This window comes from Protomyctophum bolini (assembly GCF_963924005.1).
Source record: "Protomyctophum bolini genome assembly, chromosome: 2".
Classification (NCBI taxonomy): domain Eukaryota; kingdom Metazoa; phylum Chordata; class Actinopteri; order Myctophiformes; family Myctophidae; genus Protomyctophum; species Protomyctophum bolini.
This window is the reverse complement of record NC_137863.1, coordinates 52533756-52543197: the sequence shown is the minus strand read 5'-3', so window position 1 is coordinate 52543197 and position 9442 is coordinate 52533756.

The window sequence follows — 9442 nt, the reverse complement described above, 5'->3', positions numbered from 1 at the left end:
CGGCCTCAACCCTGGGAAGCGTGCACACATCCGCCTGGGTGACAGTAGACTGCTGGGCGAGCACTGGTGCTTTAATTGCCATGGGGGGGGGGGGGGGGGGTCAGATAAACATATGGAATGAATTCAGTACTGGCCATATATGGAGTGTGTCTTGAGTGTACAGGCTTTGATGAGGGACAGATCAACATACTATGGAATGTCAAAACAGGTCAGCTCCATGGAGATCTAAGGGTGGCAGCAGGGATATGTGTATGGAGTGTACAGGGTTTGATGAGTGCCCAGGTAGGGCCGGGCCTTTATTTGCAGGCCTGTTGAGAACTCTAGTTTTCGCCGGATGCCGGGCACTAATAACTTTGGGGCAGGCCCGTCTAGAGTTTAAATGGACAGGTATCAGTCAAAAGGGAGACATCGAAGAGGAAGGATGGATGGGGAAGGATCAACATAATTATGGAATGTCAGAACAGGTCAGCTCCATATATGGAGATCTAACGATTTGAGGTTTGAGGTCAGATGTAGAGTTGCTGGCCAATATTGATGACATCAGGGATCTCAGGGATATATGGGCATTCCCATATAGGGGCTTAATAATGATGACATCAGGGATCTCCATCCCTGATGATGTCACGTGATGTCACGGGATGTCACAAGGCATGACCATATATGGTCATACCTGGGGGTGACGGACTGACCAACAGGAAATATACATTTTCACAGTAAATTTGACCTGCAGTCGCAATCAAAATCTTTCACATAGATGTTTAGAAGCCTTTATTACTTGCGCAAGCAGTGCGCGCAAGTAATAATAGTTTCGCCCGGCTGCACCGTCCCAGCCAACCCGCCACTTTTGATGCGTATGCACCGTCCCAGCAAATTGTGCCTGATTTGCTGGGACCAGATTACATGGTGTGTATATGTATAACTAGCTCTCAATGATGACGTAAGAAATATGTGGATTAAAGGACCCAATGCCAGAGTGTAATTGGTTTTCGATGGTGACGTAATGACGATATGTTTTAATGTTGGGAGGATTAAAGGTAATGCTCCTGTGTATACATGTATGTACTGTAAGCTGGCACCACTGCCGTATCAGGCACAGTTTGCTGGACGGTACATACACATCAAAAGTGGCGGGTTGGCTGGGACTGCGTACGGCACAAAGTAATTATGTTTTAGTCTTGGGAGGCACTGATTGACATATACGTCACCATCCAAAGTCGTCACTTACGTATTCATTACAACATTATGTTTCTGAAGTGTATAAAAACAATTACCATTGTTTCATTCTGGCACCACTGCCGTATCAGGCACAAGTAGTCTGAGATTTGACAGTTTGTAGCGGTCGAAAGTACTTGCGCGCTCTGCTTGCGCACTAGTAGGCCATTTATGGCCTACTAAGCAAGTATGCACTCGACAGAGTGCAGTTCTAGTTGTATATGTATCCACTTTGTTACAAATAATATTAGCTTTCTGTGTGAATGGTCCAAACAACCAAGTTCGAATCAATCACACGAAGCCAACACTCCTGCCGTGTAAGGACCACAGCAGACATATCGGACAAGGGCTTAGGGTGGTCAGAAATGATAAATGTACGTCTTATCGAATCACTGTTTGAAGTAAAGAACGTCCATTGCAACGGACGGTGTTGGCAAGGGTGAAGGGATCCTGGCACACTTCACACCTTTCCCGCCCCCCCCCCCCCCCCCCCCCCCCCCCCAAACAGCTGAAACTTTCAACTGCCGGCGCGGTGCTCTTCTCAACCCAAAGCTCGTGCCAGACCACTGCAGTTCCCACGTGTTTGAGGCATGGCCTTGGAGTGATGACAGGCCAGATGGGCGCAAATATTTTCTTTTCTTCGCAAATCAAAGCCTTTCGGAATCAAAGACGTATTTATCACACGCTCATACAAGTAATGTGCAGTGAAACTCTATACTGTTGACAGGGTAACACAACTGGATGGCTTTGCTGATAACTTTGGACATGGTTTTTGTATTGACCTGCACTTTCGTTTCAAATGTACCCAGAATACTGCAATCAATCAATCAATCAATCAATCACTATAAGGTATAATGGACAACACATTCATATATTATTTTGGTCTCAAACAAACTATTGCGATATTAACAAAGTCTCTATATAGTCTCTATGAAACTGCAGGGATACGCGTTTGTATGTAGATCTTCTATTTCCGCTCAATATTTGCCTGTTTTGACTGAATGTTTGCCCATTTTAAAGTTTTAAAGTTAACCTATAAGTAAGGAACAGCTGTGTACTTGAATCTGTATAGAGACAAAGAGGTTGTGGTCTGTCCCGAAGGAGACTAAAGAGGTTGTGCAAAAATGTTCTGAAGCTCATTCTGGTAGCCAACATGGAGTGATGAAGGTCCTGGTTGTTAATGTCCTTGGTCAGAGCAGATATTCGGGGGTGTTCCAGAGCAGTGGTGGGCAGGATAAAAGCATGGTCTACATGTGTTCAGATCGCCATATCGTTACTACAGCTGAAGAGGGAAGTTATGTCATCAAGGCCAGCTGGCTCCAATACAGGCTGCACCACTGTGAGGAAAAGTTTGAACACGGGTTGGAAACATATTAGGACAAAATTATGTTCTATACTGCTCTGGTGACATTTCTTCAACTATACGGTACGTAGCACTGATGTTTGTGGAATTGTGGAACGTGTCGAACGTTGCAAAGTTCGCTATAGACTCGATTCCGCCCCGGTCGAGTTGCGACCCGATATGGACAGAATAGTAAATCTTTGTCCCACAGAGTCCCGCAAGTATAGGGAAAGTCGCCTCATTTACTCGTGCTCTGACACAGATGTTCGCGAATGTGACACACATATGACTAGAGGTCGAAGCAGTTCCGCGTGCGTCACACTCACAGAAGGGTAGCGCAGAAGTGCATTAATGGCGCTAAAGAACACCCTCGAGGGTAATATTGCAACAGTTACCCTTAAAAGTAACTAAAATAATCGCTGAAGAACTACCGGTATATCACTATACGACCACAAATGTCCCAAGAAACTATAGCTAAAACAACGCAGATGAAACGATGCAAAGACGCGCTGTGAGCTGACAAATTTTAGACTACCAAGTCGATTTTTGTAATTTTAGTGAATTAATGTATGCCTTTACACAATTTCGCCAGAGCCATATACCAAAAAGGGGGGTTTGAGGTGATAACCACTAAAAAGCTGCCAGTCAGCAAGGTCTATCATATCAAAACCTAATCTAGGGATGTATAGGAATAAAAAAATCACAACTAAACTTTGCCGCCTCACCGGTACTGACATGTCATATCTGGGCACTTGGCCCAAGGACTAATAGAGAAATTACTTCCGCGAACCAGGGGAATCGAAGGGAGGAGCGTGTTACGTCAGGACTTCGGTGCTTTAAAAAAAATACATAGTCGCGTCTTTGGGCCGGTAAAGACCACAAATGCCAGGGCAGATTTCCTGTGCCACACACACACACACACACACACACACACACACACACACACACACACACACACGCACACACACACAGACACACACACACACACACACACACACACACACACAGCCAATCCTTGTTCTTCAGTTTATTTTCTGTCATAATAATTAACAGGTTTAACAATTGAGATTCATAGGCTTGTTGTCGATGATAAAGGAAATTGCAGAATTCCAGCATACAGTCTTTGTATTTTGACAGACAGGGAGAAAGCTGAGCCAAGTGTAAAAGGAGAATGCGGCAGCTTGGTGCTGTATGTCCGTGTGGGGCCAGTGTTTTCTTATGGGCCCGCTGTGGACTCCATGGAGAGAGAGAGAGAGAGGGCCGTTCTGGAGCTTAGGTCTCCATGATCTCCATCTATGCTAATAAAAACACTTTAATGACCACTTCACCACTTTTCAACTTACTTCATACAATCATGGTCCTCACTATAATGTTCAGGGTAAAACCAAGCTCCATTGTAAAATGCAATGATAAAATGCCACAGTTTTTTCCTACTCTTTACTTAGTATTACTTTACTTTATTTGTTTATTTAGACGGGACAATGCATACACTATTAACACAATCAGTCCCGGGATTCCTTCAAAATAGGAGCTCTGGGGTGCTTTTACTCTGAAGCCAATGGAAACTGCAGGCCATAATTCCTGAAAAATTGCAATGTGAAAATGGAAGCCATCGTTCTCACGATAATAAAAAAAATCTAAATATTAAAAGAAAATCTTGTTTTAAAAAAATAACTCTGCCTAACGTCGATTTCACTGGTGGACGGTTTTCTGAAGTTACCTGGTCCAATAACAGAGCATGTGGAATAATAGTCTCCACACCTGCAGTCACATGGAGTAGTAATAGAGCGTTGCAGTCCCGCCTCCTTTCATGACGACGCCAGGCCCAGGAAATCATTCCCCATTTTTCCTCATAGAGTATTTATTTAAATATCTGTAAGCCTCGAACAAAGCCAACTCGGATCGTGACAAATCATGACAACAAACACAATATTTTGGGCCGAACAAATAATTAGAAAGAAGAAAAAAAGGGCAGGGTGCAACCCTTTTTTGGCCGGGTGTTAGGTGTGCACGCTACAAGTACGTCAAGTCAAACCACAGTTTTCAAAGGCCTAATTTTGCCAATATTGCAGACGGCACACATTGTGCAATTTTGCCTTGTTCATTTCCCCTGGATTCCTTGGATCGTGAAGCACCTCCCAATATAGGCTGCCACCTATGCCACGCCCATTTCTGCCTAAATAGATTTTCTGCCATGTTGCATTTTGATCTCACTTGATCTCCGGAGTCATGTGACCATGAGCGCCAAACAGCTTTTCGGTTTTCCATACAAGTTAGTGGAAGGGGCGGGGCCTATTCTTCCAAGTTCCAATCAACCCCAAATTAGCTCTTCACTAAATCCCACCCCAAAAAGCGATTGCAACGGTTGCTATGCAGGTTAAGCTTTCTTCACTGCTAATGTGCCTATTGGACAAGGATGGGTTGGGGAGGGACTTAGTGAAGGACTAATAGAGAGAATGCACATGTAATGACATCATCGTACCTGGAAGTTATGCGGGAACGCCCACTAGTGGCAAAGAACTACTTTCTGGACTTGACAGCCAATTCATCCAAACAGAAAAGTCCTGTCTGGTTGCATTAAACAATGTTAAACTCACCAACATTGCAACATTCCAAACTCCAACACTCCATGCTGCTCGCTCAATGTTTTGTCTGTCTAGATGAGGGGGGCGTGTTCTGATGGGAAAATCATGCATGTGCATACTCTCTATTTGAAGAAAAACATGTTGAGGGGCCTTTATAGAGCACCGAAGTCCTGACGTTACTGTCAGTAGAGGGCGTCAATCCACAGGTTAGTGTACTTTTAATTTGCATTGTAATCTCCATAGGGGGATTTTAGATCGCCTCATATAAGAACTGTGTTTGAAAAATAAACCGATCACCCCGGCCTTTTCACTCATATGGATATGAAGCAACGACTGAACGTGGAAATGTACAAATAAATCCAAAGAGTAACAAAATAAGCATTATAATCGAGTCAAACAACCCAGAGACTACATTTCCGGGTAGGCGGGTGGCTGCATCTGCCCATCGCACAACAGAAACTGAATGTTAATTAAGTTTCTTTTTATTTTATTAATATTCAATGTTTCGTGTTTAGTACGAGTCGAGTCACCACCAGCTGAGCTTACGTAAATGAGGAATCTCAGGAACACAATGTGTTGACAGCTGGGCGTGACGTACAGCAACATTGCCTTCATATGTAGTTTTAAGGCTTTTGCGGCCACATTAATTCAATTTTCTCCAGAAACTGGCTGTATCAAATATGAATGGACATCATTAACGATGCACAGCCAAGGCCGGGGTGGTCGCTGGTCGGTTTATTTTTCAAACACAGTTCTTATATGAAGCGACCTAAAATCTCCCTATGGAGATTTCAGTGCAAATAAAAATACATTAACCTGTGTATTGGCGCCCTCTACTGAAAGTGACGTCAGACTTCGGTGCTCTATAGAGCACATATCCAAAAGCACTTCCACACCTGGCGCAGAACTGTGACACAGGAGCTGGAACAGATGAATCTGTCCTGGGGAGAGGCGCAACATGCTGCCAGGGATCGAATGAAATGGAGAGTGCTCATTGAAGCCTTATGTCCCATTGGGGACGAAGAGGAGTAAGTAAGTAAGTACTTCCACTTCTGCCCATGGGGGGGCACCACAAATGCCAAAAGTTTAACCGTAATGTTGTAGAAACCCATGACTTCCACAGAGCTGGGTAGGCCACCCAACCTGGTGGAGACATGTGCTCCTCTTTCTATTCAATTTTGACTTTGGCTTTTTTCCCAAACTTTATTCATTGGGAACACACTTCCCAACTCATGTTTGTGCTTTATTTTCTCTTCATCCATTTATTTTTGCTCAAGCTTTCTTTTTAGGCACTATTCTTTGATGGCGTTTATGGAGACACTTTGAAGCTTTCTCCCTATGCCACTGCATAATCCCCATTTCTGTTCGACACAGACCCTCGTATGAATGAGGAGCAATGCCATGAAAGACTCGTGTTGTTGGCAGTCCTGAGCCAAAATAAAAAGTGGCATTTTTTATTTGTTTTGCCTCCCGTTTTGATTCTTGGTAATGCAGACAATCAACAGGGTAGAGGAGTTAAGTGCATTATACATTACGGAGCTGTTAGAGAGCCACCTCGCTCTTGGAGCTCATCCTGACATAGCTGCTGCCACTTTGGGTTATGTGAGGAGTAAAGTACTTTACCAGGGACCGTGGAGCCGCACCGCGACGCTCCTTTGCATATCAAATAAACAGCAGCAGGGGCACTCCAGCGGTGCCAACCCCGACATGTATATATATATGTACATATATCGTACACCCAGGCACATGCACGCTTTCACTGAGATGTCATTGAAGCCTATACTATACCACTTCTGAATGTCCTCTGTCAAAGATGGGATTCACAGCAACCAAAGGGATTGAGAATATGCATAAATGGTTGTACTTCCTGGGAATGAGGTTTTTTATTTATTTAACCGAGACCATTGGGGGGGGGGGGGAATTGATTGAAGGCAAACCATTCTCTTAAAACAGAGTCATGTGTATACAATATAACAGAGCAGCGTCACTGCCGATAGTGGTTTCATGTTCATTATAATATTGCGTACTATTCTGCGTGTTATCATTTTTCATATTACATTGTTTCGATACATCGTTTTATTTCAATAGCACATGCATTCATATATACAGTCATAATAAGTGGAGGTTTTCATGGCTAAATCACAGGTTTATAGTGCCCCCCCCCCCCTATTCTGTGTCCTCAATCCGTGAGGTAAAGAGATCCATGACTCTTATTTTCATCACAAAGCGTCTCAGGGTCCAGCAAAACAAACTGTTGTATAGGATGTACCATTGATTTCACATTCACACGTCCGGACTTAAAGGGCCTATGGGATTGCCCATGAATTCCAAATCTTGTGTGCTTATACTCAACAGTCTGTCAAGTTGACATTCACTCTGCTCTGTAAACCGGCAAGATTATTCACTCAACAGGATCTCTTCTCCCTTTCATCCTGCAAACTACAGGCCAATGCAGCCGCTGACAGCCGAGCGATAGCATACAGATGGAAATGAAGCACCGAGCGACAGAATGGTGCTGTTTGTCAGACACAAGAGGAGAGGAGGGAAGGCTTCTGGGTTCAGGGAGCACATCACTGAGGAGAGGAGGGAAGGCTTCTGGGTTCAGGGAGCACATCACAGTGCTGAACCGGGTCCTCCTGTGTGCCACTAAAGCGTTATTCATAGTCTTGATGGTGGTGAGGTGACCACCGAACTACAACATGACGTCACGAGCCGTGGCGAAGAGCAAACCACCGCCACCGCCTCTGTTTTTACTCACCACCGCTCAACGTTATTTCAGCTCCGGTGGTCACCTCACCACCGGAGAGGTAGTCACCTCACCACCGGAGAGGTAGTCACCTCACCACCGGAAATCCAGACTATGAATGAGATTTAACTTCTCTTCTCTTGTGGTCGTGGTGGAATGTTTCATCACCCCAAATAAACACCTGAAACAGGTTATTAACAGTGGTGGAAAGTAACAAAATTGATTACTGTACTAAAGAAAGAAAAGAAATACTGTACTATAATTTTTAGGTATTTGTATACCTTACAAGAGTATTTCCAACTTCCAATACTTTATTTGACAACGAGTTGAGTTGTCTGATAATGATGTATACCATGCCTGCTCACATCATGTATACTTTGGATCATTTTACAGTAATACTGCAGTAATATTCTACTCCACTACATCTCGGATCCAAGTATTGTACTTTTACTCCACTACATTTATTGGAAAATGTTTAAGTTACTATAGTTACTTGGTAGATTTTGATCATTATTACAAAACACGCAGCATGAACCACTTCAGCTCTCTACATATTTCTGCCATTTGAAAACAGCAGATCTACAAGAGATCTGCTATTTTCAAAAGATTTGTTTACACTTGAAAACTTGAAATGGGACATTCTGCACAATGAGTACTTTTACTTTTGGTACTACTTTAAGTACATTTTGATGCCAATACTTTTGTACTTTTAAAACATTTCAGTACTTTTTCCACCACAAGTTATGAATATGATCTGGGTATGGTGGTAGTCACTCCCTAAAGCCAGACTATCTCTCCCACATTCTTTGAATGCTATAGAGAGTCTCAATTTTTTCCCTGGTAAAGGTTTGATTGATTGATATATTTATTAACAGTTTGCAGAATTACAGTACATTTAAAGCACAACTCAATACAAAGACTGTTAACTGTGAGTGGACGACCCAATAAAGCATTACACTTGTTTACAAGAGGGTCCACCTTGTTCAATTCATCAAAACATTTAGAGACGTACGAATAGACACTTCTATATAGCCAAAGAACAGAATAGGAATTCATCATAAAGGAGGTAAAAAGGGAAAAGAAACACATATACAGTGACGGGGAAAAGGCATTGGGGGGCAGAATAGACCGGAAGAATATTGACAAAATCACGACGCAGTCTTAATGAAAGTGTATTTAAACTCCATGGACACTAGAGTCCATATTCTGGCAGTGAACATTTGGCAAAGCATATTGCCAATATACAATTTACGAGACTGCAAAGGCTAAACAGAAGTATTTTCTACACATAATACATACCGGTAGGCAAACAAACGAACATAAGAATCTGGATTTTTACAGGTTGCTGCGCTGTAGGAAATACCGTTTCTTTCTTGTAGATTATGACACATATTCCAACTTCTGTTCTCCTATCAACTGCAAGCTGATGTTAAAGAAACCTACATTTTATGAGTGTAGCGTAGGTCAAAGGCCTATTCCATTCACTTTATAATGTTTATGTTAGCCCCTGGTTATACTGTCTCTGCTTTGGTGAGTTCCCAAACTTTTAACGTGAAG